Source organism: Loxodonta africana, chromosome 1 (assembly GCF_030014295.1).
Source record: "Loxodonta africana isolate mLoxAfr1 chromosome 1, mLoxAfr1.hap2, whole genome shotgun sequence".
NCBI lineage: Eukaryota > Metazoa > Chordata > Mammalia > Proboscidea > Elephantidae > Loxodonta > Loxodonta africana.
The window spans coordinates 217,005,261-217,023,809 of NC_087342.1; the positions used below are offsets into that span (position 1 = coordinate 217,005,261).

General features: G+C 39.7%; 1 non-coding gene across 1 annotated transcript; it reads right to left on the reverse strand.

The window, feature by feature from the left end:
- Positions 1-18,204: 18,204 nt before the first annotated feature.
- Positions 18,205-18,275, reverse strand: TRNAG-UCC (transfer RNA glycine (anticodon UCC)). The gene has a single exon. It is a non-coding gene; the product is annotated as a tRNA-Gly (tRNA).
- Between the last annotated feature and the right edge of the window lie 274 nt (positions 18,276-18,549).

Consider the following 18,549-nt stretch of genomic DNA (forward strand, 5'->3'; position numbering starts at 1 on the left):
AGAATTTCACCTCACATGATAGTATGGTACAAGATTTATCATTTAAGTATTATTTAACATCATATGCTTTTAAAGCACAATACTGCATTATATAAAAAGCCCTACTGCCAAATAAATGCATTTAATTTTACCCTAGGATACATTAAACATTTGTAATGTAATGTTAAAAGTTAATGGATTTGGAGAAAGTATTAAATTAGTATTTAAAGAACAACTTTGAAACTATGTATATGCATAGTCTAAAATATGGTAAAGTTATGAAATGAGTATTGAGAACTTTTATAAGTTCCTCTACTGAATATCGGCTAATTTAAGTTTCGATGATTTATCATGCAGTATAAAACATAAGGAGCATAAAAACTGAATGTCCGTGAGCTACAAAATAGCATATAAGGAGCAGATGTGCAAGATTACTTCCAGTGTCCTAGGGCAGTGTAGCCTGCAAAGATCCATCCTTCCAACAAGTCATTCTTGGGCTCACTTATTGTTTGGCTTTTGTGTTGACACTAATGCCAGTGAATTGGGAAGAAAATGAACTGTAGAGTTCCTTTCTGGAGAATTAAGATTCCACCCTGAGTGGGGCTGCTAAAAAATCGATAGTCTGTATAATGCAAAAGTGTTTATTATACATTGAAAATCTGTTGTAGCATGATCTTTACATAGTGCATTTTTTAATTCTTAAAAAAGGCTCTAAAAAGGTTTTTGTCACCATAATTATTTAAAATAATTGTTAGTTGTTCAATATTTAGTTTTAAAGTCTAATGAGTTATTAGTGTTTTTGAAATAGCCATGATTTCCAGCATTGTGTGATTGTCCATCATTTTGTCATCTGATGTGATTTTCCTATGTACTGTAAATCCTATCTCTATGGTGTTAATGAGATGGGATTAGTGGCAGTTATAGTAATGAGGCAGAACTCAATCTACAAGATTAGATTGTGTCTTAAACCAATCTCTTTTGAGATATAAAAGAAAGAAGTGAGCAGAGAGATGTGGGACCTCATACCACCAAGAAATAAGAGCTGGGAGTGAGCATGTCCTTTGGACCTGGGGTTCCTGCACTGAGAAGCTCCTAGATCAGTGGAAGATTGATAATAAGGACCTTTCTCCAGAGCAGAGACAGAGAGAGAGAAAGCCTTCTCCTGGAGCTGAAACCCTGAATTCAGACTTCTAGCCTTTTAGAGTATGAGAAAATAAACTTCTCTTTGTTAGAGCAGCACTAGGTAACTAAGACACACCCCATATCCTTTAATTAAGAAACACACACATATATAAGCTCAGTGGTAGCTAATACCAAGAGAGAGAAACCTTGGGGTAACCTACTCTGTTTGGCATTATTATCTCATTAATTACAAGATGGATTTGACAACATTAATACTGCATGAAAAATTTATTTGCTATAGAACTGAATAGCAGTAGTTCTGGAACTGTTTACAATGTGCTGATTCAATTTGCTCGTAAGTCAAGTTTGGCTGCTAATCAAAAGGTTGGCAGTTTGAATCCACCAGGTGCTCCTTGGAAACCCTATGGGGCAGTTCTACCCTGTCCTATAGGGTTGCTGTGAGTTGGAACTGATTCAACGATCCACCAGGTGCTCCTTGGAAACCCTATGGGGCAGTTCTACCCTGTCCTATAGGGTTGCTATGAGTTGGAACTGATTCAACGACAATGGGTTTGGTTTGGTTTTTGGTATCTGTTTATCTAAATCAGTTTAATTGGACTTCCAGTACCAGCATAACAAAATAACAAGTGTCAAACTTACCTGCTTGCCATAAACAACTATAACACTGGACAAAATACATGCAGCAGCAGTTTTCAGGCAGTGGACAAAAGGTAGCACAGTGCTGTAATTCTTGAATGAAGGAAAACTCCACATTACCCCTGGCTTTCTACCAGCACTTTCTAAGCGACATCACAGGGAAATCAAGAGAGATCTATGCTATTGGCATCAGAATAGATAAACAGATCAATAGAACAATAGTGTCCAGAATTAGACCTACACACATATGGTCAATTAGCTTTTGGCAAGGTAACAGATAAATTCAATGGGGAAAGGAAGTCTTTGTAACCAGTGGTCTTGGCATCACTAGATATCCGTATGGAAAAAATGAACCTTGACTCCTATTCTCACTATACATCAAAATTAATTTGTGATGAATCATAAGCCCAAACATAAAAGCTGTAACTACAAAGATTCTGGAAGAAAACAAAGGAGAATATGTTCGTGACCTTGGGAAAGCAAAGAATACTTAAGACATACAATTACTAATTATCAAAGAAAAAAATTGAAAAATTGGATTATCAAAATAAAACACTTTTTCTCATCAGGAGACATTATTAAGAAATGAATAGGCCAAGTATAGACCAAGAGAAAATATCCACAATACATATAATTGACAAAGGACTCGTACCTGGAATATATAAATAACTGCTACAATTTAATTGTAAAAAAACAAAAAACAACAACAAAAAAAAGATGAAGGAACATATACAAATGGACAGTAAGTAAATAAAAAAGTGCTCAACATTATTGGAAATGCAAAATAAAGCCAAAATGAATAGCACTATACTCACTAAATAAATACCACCATACTCACTAAAAACCTAACCGGTTGCTGTCAAGTCGTTCCAACTCACGTAGACCACATGCATGTCAGAGTAGAACTGCACTCCATAAGGTTTTCAATGGCTGGTTTTTTGGAAGTAGATTGTCAGGTCTTTTTTCCAACGTCCCTCTGGATGGATTCGAACTGCCAACCTTTCAGTTAATAGCTGAGCACATAACCATTTGTACCATACCCTCTAGAATGGCTACAATTGAAAACACTCACAGCACTAAATGTTGGCAAGGGTGTGGAACAACTGGAACTCTTGTAAATTGATGATGGGAGTATAAAAAGATACAGTCAATGTGGAAAAGAGTTTGGCAGTTTCTTATTAAATCAACATGGATCTACTCTATGTCCCACCAGTTCCGCCCCTAGGTATTCAACCAAGACAATGAGAACATATGTCCAAAAAAGGTGTGTACAAAATTCTTCATAGCAGCATTATTCATAAAAACAAAAACCCAGTGCCGTCAAGTCGATTCCGACTCGTAGCGACCCTATAGGACAGAGTAGAACTGCCCCATAGAGTTTCCAAGGAGCGCCTGGCAGATTCGAACTTCCGACCCTTTGGTTAGCAGCCGTAGCTCTTAACCACTATTATTCATTATTCATAGTAGCCTAAAACTGAAAACAACCTAAGTGTCGGTCAACAAGAGAATGGACAAATTGGATCTATTCGTACAATGAAATTCTATTCAGCAATAAAAAAGAATTAACATGCTAAGTGAAACAAACCAGAGACAAAACCATACTACCGTATTTTTAAGCAAATAATGCAGACCTTCTATGTTTGTTTGCCAACTGTGCCCTTCCCGCACAAGGTATTTTCATAAGCGCTGCTATGCCAATTTTTTTTTTTTTCAGTTACAGAAAAAAAAAAAAAAAAAGATTGGCATAACGGTGCTTACGAAAATACCTCGCTGTGGAGGAGGACATAGTTGGCAAACAAAAGTAGAAGATGTGCGTTATTGGGGGAAAATATGGTATATGATTCCATTTATATGAAGTTCTGTTGTTGTTATTAGGTGTCTTCCAGTCGATTTCAACTTATAGCAACCCTATGTGACAGAGAACTGCCCCACTGAGTTTTCTTAGGTGTAATGTTTATGGAAGCGATCCTCAGGTCTTTGTCCCAGGGAGCCGCTGGGTGGTTTTGAACTGGCAACCTTCAGTTAGCAGCTGAGTGCTTACCTATTGCAACACTAGGGTTCCTGAAGTTCTAGAGCAGACAAAACTACTCAGTTTTTAAAGATATCAATATTTGCCCCTTTTTTGGTGGAGGCATCATTGATTAAGAAAGGACATAAAGGAATTTTCTAGGGATGTTCCAAAACTTGATTGGAAGTATATTACAGAAATGTAAATATTTTTAAAAACTCATCAAACTATATACTTAAGATCTGTGCATTTCATGTTATATAAACTATATGCCAATAAAAAAGAATTGGTAAATGTTGACAAATGTACAAATCCTAAATACCTGTCTTTCCTCTATAAAATCTAAGACTTTAGGTCTTCCTTTCTTTTATATATATATATGGAAACCCTGGTGGCATAGTGGTTAAGTACTACAGCTGCTAACCAAAAGGTCAATAGTTCGAATCTGCCAGGCGCTCCTTGGAAACGCTACAGGGCAGTTCTACTCTGTCCTATAGGGCCGCTATGAGTCAGAATCTACTCGGCGGCAGTGGGTTTGGGTTTGGTTATATTGGTTATATATGTGTGTGTGTATATATATATAATTTATATAAGGAACCCTGGTGGTGCCATTCTTAAAGTGCTTAACTGCTAACCAAAAAGTCTGTGGTTCAAACTCAACAGCCTCTCCATGGAAGAAAGGTATGGGCAGTCTGTTTCCATAAAGGTTTACAGCCTTGGAAACCCTGTGAGGAAGTTCTTCTATGTCCTATAGGGCATCTATGAGTCGAAATCGACTCAACAGCAACAGATTTGGTTTGGGGTTTATACAAACATAATTATTATATCTTAATTGATGCTCACACAGCCCTTTGACTTTTTCTGCCAAAGTCTATCGTTTAAAAGGTCCTTGTCATTCCATACTCAAAACATGTCCCCAATTCATTCCATCATCTCTGTTCACATTGTGTTCCATCATTATCATCTCTCACCTGAATGTTACATTCATCTCCTATCTGATGTCCCTACCTCTGGCCAGTTTTTTCATCTATCTTCATACTGAGGCCTTATAATTATCTTTCTAAAATTCCAGTATGTTCTTACTACTCACTTGATTAAAAACTATCAGCAGCTCCGTTGTTCACATGCCCATAACAGCATGGCAAAAATGACATTTAAAATGAAAGCAGCCTTAAAATGTGCTAGACAGCATGCAGCCTTTGAACAACCCCGTGAAGTGAGTGCAATTACCTCCAATATATGGACGAGACAGCTAACAGTTTTGTTAAACAGCTTGCCCAAAGACACGTAACTAGAAAGCAACAAAGTCAGGATTATGGTTAAGTTCTCAGCTGCTAACCAAAAAGGTCAGTGGTTCAAACCCACCCAGTGGTTCCATGGGAGAAAAGACCTGGTGATCCAGTCTGTAAAAATTAAACCACCTCCCTCCTCCGCTCCCCCCCCCCCGCAAAAAAAAACCTGTTGCTGTTGAGTTGATTCTGACTCACAGTGACCCTTTAAGACAGGGTAGAGCTGCTCCATAGGGTTTCCAAGGCTGTGATCTTTAAGGAAACCCTGCCATATCTTACTTCTGAGGAATGACTGATGGGTTCAAACCATGTATCTTTCAGTTAGGAGCTGTACCGCTGTACCACTCCTCCATAAAATTACAGCCTAGGAAACCTTATGGGCAGTTCTCTCTGTCCTATAGGGTCAGTATGAGTTGGAATTCATCTGATGGCACAAAACAACAACAGCAATCTGACTCCAGAGCTCAAATAGTGCTATAGTACGCGCCCTGCCTGTCTTCACGGCCTGCCTCCAGCCTTTGGTGCCTATCTCAGCCATAGGCACCCTGCCGTTCATCCACACGCACAGGTCTGTATGCCCTTTACACCACCATCCTCTTGTTTCCACAACTCTCTCTGAAGTTCCGGATCCTTCTGGGCTTGCAGACTCTTCATCATTCGATATCTTGCTTCTGTCACTTCCTCTGGGAAGCAGCTCCTGAGCCCCTCCAGGTGAGCGTCACACACAACTCTGTTTAGCCACAGCATGTTGGCTGTAGTGCCATTATGACACCCAACATTTTTGATCTTGAAAACACATTTACTTATTTCTCTCCTGCACTGCACGCAGCTCCTCCAGAACAAAGACTGTCTTCTTCATCTTTGTTTTCCCAGTCCATAACAGTCAGAGAAGAAGGTGCATAATTGTTTGTTGAATAAATGAATGTTTTCCTGCCAGACAGTCTAGCGTCAAAGTGGTCCTGGCCTATTCTTGATCTCCCACTGTGAATTATCTGACAGACAGTAATAAAATGGTTTAAAGCGCAATGGAAAAATTTGAGAACCCAAAAAGAAGTAAAAAAGGAGGGGGGGTGCTGGTTTCCTGAGTGAACCATTACAAAGTTTCTCTTTAACAGCACTGTAGAATGTTGGATTTTTTAGAGCTTAAAATGATTGGCTGAGATATTAAGCTGCTTTGCCAGCTGTTCAAAAAATGGATTGCTCCCAGCATATGAATAACTTCTGTTATGTCTTCATAAAATTCTAGATCTTAAAAGAAAGAACTGTTATAAAAAACAAATAGCTGAGATTAAAAAGGTATATTCAGGAACTACCTATGGAGAGTTAAAATAGTCTTTCTATGAGTGAACATAGAGAATTAAATAAAATACTTGCAATTTTAAAGGAACTAAAATATTGGACCTTAGTAGAGTTTAAGCATATCCTTAGCAATCTCTTCCTTTTATCCCCTTCAAATGGGGTTTATTGCAAAGGAGAGTTAATCATGTATTATGTTAACAATTTCCAGCCCAATTAGGTCAATGTAACATCCTTAGTGTACACCTGTGTGATATTTATTTTAAGAATTTTTCTTGTATATATGTGCTTCTGGGGCCAATGGGTGGTGTAAATAGTTAATGTGCTTGACTGCTACAGAAAGGCTGGAGATTTGAGTTCACCCAGAGGTACCTCAGAAGAAAGGCCTAAAGATCAACATCTGAAAAATCAAACCCTGTGGAGCACAGTTCTACTCTGACACGCATGGAATCATCATGAGTTGGAATTGACTCAACGGCAACCGGTTTTGGTAATGTTAATTACTGCCCAGATTCATCCAATATAAACAGTGGCAGCTTGTTATGGCCTGTGTACAAGCACAGGATCTTGCACTTCCATTATAAGTATGGACAGTGGGTGTCCTTTTCAATGCCACCTGTTACCCTACCTATTCTCAGCAAGTTTACATATACCTGATAAGTTCCATTTATTGTGTTCTCTTGTCTTCATGGAAACCCTGGTGGCGTAGTGGTTAAGTGCTATGGCTGCTAATCAAGAGGTCGGCAGTTCAAATCCGCCAGGCACTCCTTGGAAACTCTATGGGGCAGTTCTACTCTGTCCTATAGGGTTGCTACGAGTCGGAATCGACTCAATGGTAGTGGGGTTTTCAGTTTTTTATTATCGTCATGGAAATCCAACTGCCTTTATTGAGATGATAACAGTTAAGTGACTTGAACAGACTTAGTTTAGGGAAGCTTGGCAAATAATAATGGGAGTGATGAGAAGAGAAAAAAAATCTTGAAAGCGATGTATTATTTCAACCCAGCAAGCACTTTTTGAACACTTGAGTGCCTAGCTCTAAACTAAAAAGTAGATATCGAGAAGGAAGCAAAATAAAAAGTGAGCTAATCAAGATAAGGAAAAAAAGTAAGAAAATAAAAACGTGGCAGAATTAAAGTCATGCAAAAAAACAAAGGAAAATTGAATCTGATGAGGAGCTTCAAAAATTTCTACCCAGATAGAACATTATGAAAGTGGATAATTTATAGGGAGGACAGAAAAGGGACACCTGGTATATGAATGTTTGATGTCTCCAAACAAGAGACCTGAACAAACACAATTGAAGCAACAGTCAAGGATCTAATTAAAAAAGAATCCTTAGTGAGGGAAGCTCTACATCAAAAGAAGGGAAGTGCTCGATGTCAGTGAAAAACTAGCACCTGGAAATATCTAAGTACAACATTGAATCACACAGAATTCTGGAAAACATTTAAAGACAACACATATTCTTTTTTTTTTTTTTATATTCTAGTGGAAAAGTAGGATAGATATATGTATGCTTTTAAAACACTGGAAGGTACCAAAATATTGATAGTGGTTATCTTTGGGATGTAGAATTATAGATGATTTCTTTTCCTTTTTATACGTTTTTTCCTTTTCGAGAGCTAGCAAAATAATCACAAGGCATTACTTTGATAATCATACATCCTCACAAACACCCATGATGATTTTTTTGCTGCCACTTCTATTTTCATCCTTCAAATCTCATCATTAGAGCCTGTTAGAGAAAAAAGGTAACAGAGGTATCGTTTGCCTCATTTGTGACGTCTTGTTGACAGTGTTGGGTGCCTATTCTGACTTTGGTACCTTCCTGTGACTTTACTCCTGCCTGCTTGCTGGAACTCAGCTTCCCCACCTCCATGCTTTGACCTTTATTGCATGCGGGTTCCATCATTTCTAAAGGTTTGCCTCACCTACATCTCTTCTCTAGATCTTTTATGATTATTGGCTTCCAGCCTCATTTTCCTTTTCCCCAGTTCTTTGCTCTTAGTAGATTTTTGCTCCTGTCCATGCACAAACACAATCCCACCCAATTTTTGAGATCCTTCCCTGTCTGGTACTGCTCAATCCTTCCGGCAGCTTTGAGAGAGACTTACAGGCAAAGATAACAAGACTCAGAGGATGTAAGCACTTTGTTTCAGATTTGAGTTAATTAGTACTCTATCTGACTAAGTAATACTTGCTCTTCTTATACCACTCTGTACTGCATTAAAAATAGGATAATTTGTGTGTTGTTAGTTTCCATTGAGTCTACTTCAACTTATGGCAACCTTATGGCTCACAGAAGGAAACATGGCCCAGTCCTGAGCTATCTCCGTGATCTTTGATGGGCAGTTATATGCCATATAACGTCCGTTCGGGCAGCATCTGACTGCATATACGTCTGTGGTCCCATAAGTTTATGAGTTCAAAAATCCTGATAGGAGTAATAATAATAATGCTTTGACGTGTGCTACAAAGTAGCACCCATTTGTTATTATGAACTATTGTATGTACCTTGAACTTTTAATATAATAGGCTTTACAGGGGTTGGCTTGTAACTACAGGCTGTACATTAGTTTCACATTCGTAACCCGGGGACTACCTATATATGATATGGTGTTCACACAATGTCCAAATCGCATAGCGTCCTACTTCACAGAACATATTATGGATGTTAAGTAACATATGACTGTGTTCGAGCCCATTGTTGAGGCTATTATGTCAATCATTTTGTTGAGGGTTTCCCTCCTTTTCGATAACCTTTTACCAAATATGGTGTTCTTTCCTAGCAATTGGTCTTTTCTGATGATGTGTTCAAAGTAAGCAAGACAAAGTTTCATCATCTTTGCTTCTAAGAGTATTCTTCTAAGGCTGATTTGTTCATTCTTCTGTCAGTCCATGATATATTCAGTATTCTTTACTGACGCCACAATTCAAATGCATCAATTTCTCCAACCCATAGTAAGCAATTCATTGCTGAAATGGAAATATAGTTTAAATTACCCCCTCGTGGGTAAAATATTGAGGACTACAGCCTTAGACAATGGTTACATCTTATATTTAGAAACTTCTTTATATTTTGTTTGCATCTCTGTCTAGGACTTGTATTTGTTTTCCATTATACATGTATTTGCATAAAGGAATGGGTGTCCAATCTGTATCTATATCATTAGACTGCAGGACTTAATCTATTGATTTTCTGTAATATATGTCACATTCGTCTATGCCAAGAATTGTGGAAGACAGCTGCTTGGCCAACTAACTGGAAGAGATCCATATTTAGGCCTATTCCAAAGAAAGGTGACCCAACCGAGTGTGGAAATTATTGAACAATATTATCAGTACCACGCACAGGTAAAACTTGGCTGAAAATCATTCAAAAGTGGCTGCAGCAGTATATCAACAGGGAATTGACAAATTCAAGCCAGATTCAGAAGAGAACTGGGAACCAGGGATATCACTGCTGATGTCAGAGGGATCCTGGCTGAAAGTAGAAAATACCAGAAAGATGTTTATCTCAGTCTTATTGACTTTGCAAAGGCATTCGACTATGTGGATCATAAAAAATGATGAATAACATTGCGAAGAATGGGAAATCCAGTATATTTAATTGTGCTCGTGAGGAACCTGTACATGGGTCAAGAGGCAGTTGTTTGAACATTACAAGGGGATACTGAGTGGTTTAAAGTCAAGAAGGGTGTGCATCAAGGTTGTATCCTTTCACCACGCTTATTCAATATGTATGCTGAGCAAATAATCCTAGAAGCTGGACTGTATGAAGAAGAACACAGCATCAGGCTTGGTGGAAGACTTATCATCCTGCGTTATGCAGATGACACAACCTTGCTTGCTGAAAGTAAAGAGGACTTGAAGCACTTACTGATGAAGATCAAAGACCACGGCCTTCAGTATGGATTGTACCTCAACACAGAGAAAACAGAAATCCTCACAACTGGACCAATAAGCAACATCATAATAAACAGAGAGGAGATTGAGGTTGTCAAGGATTTCATTTTACTTGGATCCACAGTCAACAGCCATGGAAGTAGCAGCCAAGAAATCAAAATACACATTGCTTTGGGCAAATCTGCTGCAAAAGACCTCTTTAAAGTATGGAAAACCAAAGATGTCACCTTGAAGACTAAGGTGCACCTGACCCAAACCATGGTGTTTTCAGTCTCTTCATATGCATGTGAAAGCTGGACAATGAATAAAGAAGACCAAAGAATTGATACCTTTGAAGAATTGTACTGTTGGTGAAGAATGTTGAATATACCATGGGCTGCCAAAAGAACGAACAAATCTGTCTCAGGAGAAGTACAACCAGAATGCTCCGCAGAAGTAAGGATGGCAAGATTATGTCTCATATATTTTGGACATGTTATCAGGAAGGATCAGTCCCTGGAGAAGGACATTATACTTGCTAAAGTACAGGCTCAGCAAAAAAGAGGAAGACCCTTGATGGAATGGATTGACACAGTGACCTGCAAGAATGGGCTCAAGCATAACAATGAGTGTGAGGATGACACAGAACCGGGCTGTGTTTCATTCTGTTGTACCTACGGTTGCTATGAGTCAGAGCTGACTGAATGGCGCCTAACAACAAATGTCTTAAGCTGTGTTCTCTAGAGAAGCAAAACCAGTGAAGTATGTAAATATATATAGAGAGAAATTTATATCAAGGAGATGGCTCATGCAGTTGTAGAGGCTGGAAAAATCCAAGTCATTGGGTCAGACTGGAGGCCTCTCTTGACTCATGTAGCTGCAGGGGCTGATGTACCCAAGATCAGCAGGTCAGATAACAGTCCCCTGGTTCACAGGCTGCAGAAGCCGACAAATCTCAAGATAGGCAGGTAAGATGGGAGGCCACTGGCACACAGGCTGTAGAGACTGACAGATTCCAAGATCAGCAGGAAGCTTCTAGTTGAAGTTCCAAGAACCAAAGGTCAGATGAACAGGAGCCAGCTACAGAATCCAGAGCAAACAAAAGCCAGCCAGCTTGGCCAGAAAGTCTACCTGTATTGGATACAGACCACACCCCCAAGGAAACTCCTCTTCAACTGATTGGCAGCTTATAACAGATCCCACCACAGAGATGATTACGTTATATCAGATCTCATCATGGAGGTGATTACGTCAGCACATAGCTGCCAAACTATATCATAACCACCAAACCACTGAGAATCATGGCCCAGCCAAGTTGACACACAACCTTAACCATCACAATATACCACAAAAGATGCATGTGGCTTCTGTTAGATAATACTTTATTAATAAAAATATATATATATTATGATAAGACTTTTGTCATATTTTAGTGAAATAGGGGCATGCAAGCAGGAAAATAGAAATAAAACCTGTTCCTTGTTTTCCCTCAGTTGCTTTGAATACTTTATGAAGAGGCGTTTCTCTTGGGAGGCCTTACAGTAAGAGCCCAGCCAAGCAGTTAGCACCATCCCCTGGTAAACTGTGATGGGGGCTGGGGCCAGCTGCATGCTTTGCCATATGGGGGGCAAGCCACACAATGACCATGCCATTAATACAGGCATGTATTTTCTCTGCACTGTAGGTGATTGATTGTTAGCTGGCTGTGCCCACAAAAGTAAGAGTATTATAATTCCAAGGAGTTGCTAGCATTCATTTTTGTTTTTTATCAAACTTTAGATGAAGGTTTACAGAGCAAACTAGCTTCTCATTAAACAGTACACACATTGATTTATGACATTGGTTAACAACCCTCATGTCAACACACTCCCTTCTCGACCTCGGGTTCCCTATTATCAGCTTTCCTGTCCCCTCCTGCCTTCTAGTCCTTGCGCCTGGCTGGTGTGCTCTTTTAGTCTCGTTTTGTTTTATGGGCCTGTCTAATGTTTGGCTGAAGGGTGAACCTCAGGAGTGACTTCATTACTGAGGTGAAACGGTGTCCAGGGGCCATACTCTCAGAGTTTCTCCAGTCTCTGTCAGGCCAGTAAGTCTGGTCTTCTTTTGTGAGTTAGAGTTTTGTTCTACATTTTTCTCCAGCTCTGTCCAGGGCCCTCTATCGTGATCCCTGTCAGAGTAGTCAGTGGTGGTAGCCGGGCACCATCTAGATGTGCTGAGCTCAGTCTGGTGAAGGCGGTGGTGGTTGTGGTCCGTTAGTCCTTCAGACTAATCTTTCCCTTATGTCTTTAGTTTTCTTCATTCTCCCACGCTTCTGAAGGGGTGAGGCCAGTGGAGTACCTTAGATGGCTGCTCACAGGCTTTTAAGACCCCAGATGCTACTCACCAAAGTAGAATGTAGAACATTTTCTTTACAAACTATATTATGCCAATTGAGCTAGATGTTCCCTGAGACCATGGTCCCCACAGCCCTCACCTGGCATTCCCTTTTTATCTCTAGAATTGATCCTGTTAGAAAAATAGCTTTTTAAATTTTTAGTTTTTAGCAAAGCTTTGGCTTTTTTTATTTTCCCAGTTTAAAAAAAATGAATTGAATGCATAATGCATTGAATCTTAGTAGTTCTTTTAGTGTAAATTCGTCAGCTGTGTATGAAACCCAATTCATCACTTGGTTTAAATCAACTCTGCTGAGTCAGCAGTGTGAAGACTGAGCTACGGGGCTTAGAGACGTGCTGGTGGCAGTGGTGGGAAAAATGATTTGTTTGCTTTTAGAAATGTATGCAGCCTAAACCAAAGCCCAATTTATTCATATTATGCAGTCCTTTTGAAAGAAGATGAGCATTCCATCAAATAATTTTGTTACATATCGAAATGGACAGAGGCGAAATCCATGACGTTACAACTTAATTAAATGGACCTTGGATTGCATGTATAGTGACTTACCACAACAAAATAGAATTTAACATGCTGTAGTAAAACAGGAATTTATTACCAGAATCACTTATCTGTCCTGGAGCCCTGTGCTTATCTTTCTGCCATTTGTCCAAATGTGGTTCTCTTTTTATTTCTTCTATTTATATTATTTTCTCCATGTCTGTTTCTTTGTTTATATAGATTCTGTATTTGCAGAATCTAAAAATCTCAGTGTTTTTCCTTCATGTGGAAATTTATCTCTCATCCCAAAAGCCAGTTATAGGACAAATAACTGATATCCAGCTGTTGGAGCCTAAGTGTGGGGTTCCTACACTCTCCCCAGCTTAAATAAGAAGCCACTGGCACCACTTGGCTCTGCGCTTGAGTCAAGAGCAATCAGTGATGTCACTTAGAAAAAAAGAAGCTCAGAGAAAATAATTTTTCAGATTATTTTACTTGTAAATACGTACGTTGGGTTGTTTTTTTAAAGCAACATCTTTATGGGAGGCAGATTTTCTAGAATAGCCTTTTTATTACTAGGATTTTTTTTTTTAATAATTTTTAAGATAAGAATTAATTTTCTATTTCTTCATTATTCACAATTACATAATACATTTTTATTGTGTTCATGTGTGCCTGTTAATTTCGGAGACATTCCTATCAGTATCTTGATCATTCCTTCCTGAGGGCCGGTTTGGACCAGGTGACACCAGTATGCTTTCTCCAGTCTTTCTGGAAGACACTTGATATCTCTTTAATAGGACCAGACCCATGGCATCCTCAGAACAAAAAGATGGCCCTCATGCAGTGTGAAACCATGGCTAGCTTTTGAACAGAAGAGTAACTGAGCTTCAGGAAGATTTGTCTGTCTTCATATGCATGGTAGACTTGGGTGGAGGAAGGGGCTTCCACAGGCACAATGAGGAGTCAATTGCCCTGGACTGCACAGAGGATCTGGTCAGGGCTCCACCTCTGCCAGTGGCCATGGAGTGGGACAGAGGGGATAGATGGGTCCTGTGGAGGATAGAACTGACTGGTTTTGGTGGCGGTGGAGGATGCCATTGTTGTAAGACCAAAGAATCCAAGAGAAGTTTTAGATACTGAGAATGAGTAGCTGGAAGGACTGTCTAGCAAATAGCAAAGATCCAGAAAACTCAGGATTAAGCTGCAGGGATAGCTAACAAGTTTACTTTTTGACATCTGGAGGTAGAGGTGCCATCTGTTTGGTGACATGCAACGAACAGATCTCCTTTCTGGGACATAAATCTGAACTAAAAATAGAAATCTCTAAGTCGTTTAGGCAGATGTGGGAGTAAGAACCGGAGAAAGGATGGCATTCCCGTGGAGAAAGTAAAGTGGACTCACAGCAAGGGCATTTAGGCAGAGATGCCAGAAGAGACCGAGGAGGTCAGAGGGAGGAAGATGAGAACCCAGGGAGAGGTCTCCAAGAAGCCCAGGGTGGAGGATGTTTCCAGAAAGCAGGTTTGAGCAATGAATTCAGATATTCCTGAGACATGGAGGAGGAAGAAGACCAGAAGGACCAACTGGGCTGGTCGTGGGATTGGACAGCGAGGATATTTTTCTTTTAAAAGCACATTTTCCGTTCTGTGATGCAGTCAGGAATGCTGTAGGAAGTAAGGAATGGGTGCTGGGGCGATAGCGTGCTGGTTACATGGAACATCGGTGATGGTGTTGCGAGGTGCGACAGAGTCAGCTCTGACTCATAGCAACTGCATGTACAACAGAACGAAACACTGCCTGGTCCGGCGCCGTCCCCATAATTGTGCTATGTATGTTTGAGCCCATCGTTGCAGCCACTGTGTCAGTCCATCTCGTTGAGGGTCTTCCTCTTTTTCACTCACCCTCTGCTTTACCAAACATGATGTCCTTCTCCATGGGTGAACATGGTTGGCTACTGCAAATGCCCCGTCTCAGTGGCCAGCCTTTGAAAATATTGTGTGTGTGTGTGTGTGTGTGTGTGTGTGTGTGTGTGTAGGGGGTGTAGTGATTGGGAGAACCCATGCCCTATTTCATCCCGAGACAGTTGTTGCCATGTAAGAATGCAAGCCTACTGTTGCCAGCAGTTTTGGCTTTTCCAAAAGAAATAGGCAGTCTGACTTTTTTAATGTGAAATTTGTACATTTTTAAATGTTGGTTCAATTTTTTCAAAACCTTATCCAAATGAAATAAAGCGTATCTGCAGGTGAGACCCAGCCCCTGAGGCTGTAGTTTGCTACTCTGGTATAGATAAGGGTTGGCGAAGATTCTCCATGAAGAGAAAATGGGAGAGAGTGTCCCTAGAATAGTGCCTGGCTTATCACAGGCACTAGATAAATATTTGCTAATGAGGAACAAGGTTGTGGGAAGATTATTTTTAGGTAAGAAAAAACATAAGACTCTAGTGTAGCTGTGATAATACCTGTCATGGATATGTAAGCCAGCTAAAAGAAAGATAGCAAAATTAAAAAAATGAGACATTTCTATTTAAAATAATTTTTTTCATTCCCTTGTCAATATTGGTCTCTCATTATCTATTATGATTATCTTCACACCACTGGTAATTGGCAGAAGCAGCAAAACAAAGATAAACTTGCAATATTGTTATCACTATATTAGTACCACTGAAGATCAGTAATTATTAGAACTTCAAGAGTAACACCTCTAAATCAGTTGAAAAGCACACCCTATGTGTTCTCTTGGGAATGTATTTAACAATAGTCAAATTTTTCTGCTTGTGTTAAATAAGTCAGGGTATGGACTTTACATGTAGGACACAGACCGATAGGAAAGGAGGAATGTAGAAATATACATAGGCTATACATATACAAAGGGTTTCCTGGGTGGCGCAAATGGTTAACGCGCTCAACTGCTAACCAAAAGGCTAGAGGTTCTAGTCACCTTGGAAGAAAGTCCTGGCAACCTGCTTCTGAAAGGTCACAGCCATTTAACACTTGATGGAGCACAGTTCTACTCTGACACACGTGGGGATGTCACCAGTCTGAGTCGACTCAGTGACAACTAATTTTTCCATTGAAACACAAGTGTTGCCCTGTAGTATATGTATGAGTAGATGCTCAAAAAGTGGTTTGGTTCAGGACACTCTCTAGTCTCTTTAACCCTCTACAAATTTTTCTACTTATTAGTCTCAATCTTTTCCTCCATACATTTTTCTACTCATAATCAAATAGAGTTGAAATCACAAATAGTTTAAAGCCCAGACATACAGATGGGTCGATTACTGAAAGCCTTTTGTGAATTCAGAGTGGGGAAATTGAAGTAAAATATGTCTGTGAACTTGCTTGTGTGTTTTTGCCCCCCTTAAAATGTAAAAACTGTATCAGGACAAATATCTTCAAGATCAATATTGTCACCCTTTAGCCGATGAGAAAACTGAGGCTCAGAAAGGTCATGTAACCTGCTCAAGGGCACAGACTTAGGAAGCCTACAATGGAATATAATACAGTCTGACTCCCAAGACCTTGCATCCTGAGGCAGCTTTAGGCAAATTAAGCTGAGAGGCTTGTTCCACTGAGTTGCAGAAGTAAAGCTTTCTTTTCTTCTTAAGGCAACAACAGACTTTCTTTTGCTCTAGCCTTTAGGGATGGCTATAGTTTTCCGTTTTTCTAGAAGAAACCACAGAAGTAGTTGTTGACCTCAATACCAATGATTTTCAAGAGGAATCTTAAACAATTGCAGGTCAATGTCTAAATTTTAGTTGTGAAGGCTGTGGGACTCTTTTGTTTCTTACCTATTTTTTTATCTTTGTTTTTCTAGCATTTTGTTAAATTAGTATTTTATTGTTGGACTTGGCCAAATGTGACACCCTAGAAGGGGAAGCTGAGTGCCTACTCTATGTTCTTTGCCCCATCCCTTATCTCTGTAGAGTCAAAATTATTACATAAAAGTCTGTACAACTGCAAAGGGGATTAAGGCTACAGTTAATTAACCTTTCCTTTCAGGAAGCCTTTGAAGAGATGCCTACAGTTGGATCAGGTATGGGGCCCCCTGGAAAGCATTAATATGCTTTTTTTTTTTTTTTCCAGAAGCTCTAATACGTATCTCTGCTCTTTGTCACAGATGAAAATAAGCACCTAGGGTTTTATCTTTTTTACTGAATGTATGTGTGCATTTGAATGCAAAGACATAAATATTTAAATATATAATATATAAGTATATTCACATATAGCCAAAAGTAACCAATGCATCCCTTTGGACAGATGTTAATAAGATGATATGGTATACAACTTTGTAGGACTCTATTTTTTTTTAGGCAGAAATATGTTCCTCTGCAACCACACCACACAGATTTAACATCTGTTTTAGAGTGTGTTAAAATCCAGCAACTCAATGTCAATTGAATCTGGCTTCATGGTATTGCAAGCTTGATTATGGCTCTCACTGGGGAAGGAGAGCTTTCCGATATCATCCAAACCTCCAGAGCACCATTCAAAGCAGCTGGTACGCTATATATTACATAATTATGAAGCACACAGTGTAGTTTAGAATGCTTAAGAGGCACTAGGGGCTCACTTCTCAAATATTTACAGCCTTTTATTCTTCTAAAAACAATAATTTGCATGCCTAAAATGATATGTGTACCTTTGCCATGCAAATTTCCTTTGGTCTTTTATTTTTTTCTTGGAAACCTTGCTCTGAAAGTAACAGTGTTTAGCAGTGAATAGGCCAGAGGGAGATGTAGTTGGCAAGAAAGGAGATCTTCAATGTTTCCCCCAAATTTTGAGTAGTCAGGGGAAACGGGAAGGTCTGAGTAGGATCCCCTGCTGAGGACAGGCATGGCATCTCAGGTTACTGTTGTTATTACTAGCTGTTGTCTAGTTGACCCTGACTGATGGCAACCCCGTGCACAATGAAATGAAATGATGCCAAGTCCTGCATCATCCCCATGATTGCTTGCAGATTGATCCATAGAGTTTTCGTTGATTGATTTTTGGGGAATTAGCTTGACCGTCTTAGTCTGGAAGCTCTGCTGAAAGCTGTTCAACATCCTAGCAACACACAGAGCCTCCATTGACAGATGGGTGGTGGCTGCATGTGAGATGCATTGGCTGGGAATTGAACCCAGGTCTCCTGCATGGAAGGCAAGAATTCCACCACTGAACCACCAATGTCCTCAGCATCTGAGAAGAGCCTTTGCCTTGAAAGGGATGGTTAGACACTTAATGCCCATCTAATCAGCCAGCACTGGTGACTGTTGCTGACTCAGAAGAACAATAATGATTTTGGGGTTCCTAGATCCCAACATAAGGCATTCAGAAGAGGCCTCATGTTACAGGTTGTAAATGTGACCATTCTTAGAGGTCAGTGGCTCTTGTCTTCGAGTGAGTTTCTGGTGCCCATCTCTGCCTTTCCAACTGCCGTCCCTGCTTCACAACACTCACTCAA